The following is a 1754-nucleotide window of genomic DNA, read 5'->3' on the forward strand; positions in this document are numbered from 1 at the left end:
ATTTTTTTGCCATTCATAGCATCGTCTGCTATTTCTGGGTATTAATTGCGTCATTAGACAATAACTCACAAGAAGGGAAGATTCCACATGTATTTCCATTTTGCTTTCTTGCTGCTGCAGGTGGAACTGATTAACCTAGGAGCTATTGATGCTCCCTTCACCTATAGCCCTTCAACTGCCAATGTGGGCTTCTGCTTCAAGTTTGCGCCTGAGGAAGACATCGGTGCACCAGGTGGGACCCAGACTGCTCAGATCTCCTTCAGTGCCACCATAGTGTGGAGGTTTGAGGAAGAATTCCAGTTCAGTGTGGCTGGATCTCCTATGTCTGCAATCCTGACTATCAAGTAAGGATGGTCAAAGCCAGGCACGCGCCTGCACGTCCTCAGCACAAGAGAAAGGGGCCGCTTCATGTGAGCGGTCCCAGCCCCTCCACGCGTGCGGGATCGGTGCCAAAAGCCAGACAACACTTAGCGGTGGATCACACGGCTCATGCATTAATGAAGAATGCAGCTAGCTGCAAGAATTAGTATGAATTGCAGGACACATTGGTCATCCACACTTTGAATGCACTTGCGGCCCTGGGTTCCTCCCGGGGCTACGCCCGTCTGAGCATTTCTTGACGATCAGTCGCCGTCCGGGGGCCACCACAGTGGTGCGGCTGGCGTCGCCTCGCAGGCCAGTTGACTGTGGTCAGCAGCGGAGACGATGCTGGCTCGCTGGTGCCCAGAGGGAAGGCGGTCAGGGGTTTGCAAGGGATGCTTTTCCCTTGGCGGCCTCAATTTTTTCCCTGTGACCCAGCAGGCGTCATCATCGTCATGGCTGTCATCGTCATTGTTGCCGCGCAGGGCCTTCATCCCCCTATATGCAGACTCAGGGACTGATCCATAGCTCCCCACTCCTGGAGTGAGCCACTGGGGCAGAGTTTGTCCTTGGGGCACCCATGCCGCGGTATGGTGGTGGTGGGAGATGAGGAGAGTAAGAGACAGCGTTGAAAACATCACCGTGGGCTGGGAGAACAGAGGGGACAAGAGGGAGATGAGGTGCAGGCCTCACCCGTAGCCTCCCAGTCACGCAGGCGGCTGTCTGCGGGTGGATACCACGGGGGTACTGTGCTGTGCTGCTGCGTGTGCATGTGCAGCGAGAGCGCCAGGGACAGGGGTTCTGACCCCCTCCTCCCTTTGCCTGCCCTGCTCCTCTTCTGTTGCGGTCTCGGGGTGCAAATAGCACCATGGCTTTTCTCTCTCTCCACCAAGGCCATCACGTGCCGCCACTTGGCTGGTCCCCCATCAGGGCTGTCTCTGCCACACTCCCTTTTTGGTTCTTGTCTCTGGGATGGGGCACTCCGTCTCTGCTTCTCTACCTCTGGCTTTGTTTTCCCCTGGTGCATGGGAGCCAGTGGGGAGGGAGGTGAGAGTAGTAGGTGGGAGAAGCTGGCTGGCTGTTGGCCTGTTGGCATGCCACTTCTTTAGGAGCAGCATGGGCCGGGAGGTGTGGCCAAGCTTTGGCCTTGCAACCTCAGATCAGACATGGCGAGCCGCTGAATTTAAGCAAATTAGTCAGCAAGGGAAAAGAAACTAACAAGGATTCCATCAGTAACGGTGAGCAAAGAGGGAAAAGCCCAGGGCTGAATCTCCCCCCGCAGTGGGGCACGGGACATGTGACGTACAGAAGCCCCCCTCCTGGGCGGCGCTCTTGGGGGACCCAAATCCTTGTGATCGAGGCCGCAGCCCGCAGACGGTGTGAGGCCAGTAGCG

At 56.8% G+C, this 1754-nt stretch overlaps 1 non-coding gene and 1 pseudogene across 1 annotated transcript; both read left to right on the forward strand.

Annotated features, from left to right (window-relative positions):
- The first annotated feature begins 462 nt into the window (after positions 1 to 462).
- On the forward strand, positions 463 to 615 carry LOC134426246 (5.8S ribosomal RNA). Its single transcript, XR_010029949.1, has one exon. It is a non-coding gene; the product is annotated as a 5.8S ribosomal RNA (ribosomal RNA).
- Positions 616 to 1510: 895 nt separating this feature from the next.
- The window catches only part of LOC134426173 (28S ribosomal RNA), a 7656-nt pseudogene continuing 7412 nt past the window's right edge, over positions 1511 to 1754 (forward strand).

The sequence above is a fragment of the Melospiza melodia genome, chromosome 17 (genome assembly GCF_035770615.1).
Source record: "Melospiza melodia melodia isolate bMelMel2 chromosome 17, bMelMel2.pri, whole genome shotgun sequence".
NCBI classification, from domain to species: domain Eukaryota; kingdom Metazoa; phylum Chordata; class Aves; order Passeriformes; family Passerellidae; genus Melospiza; species Melospiza melodia.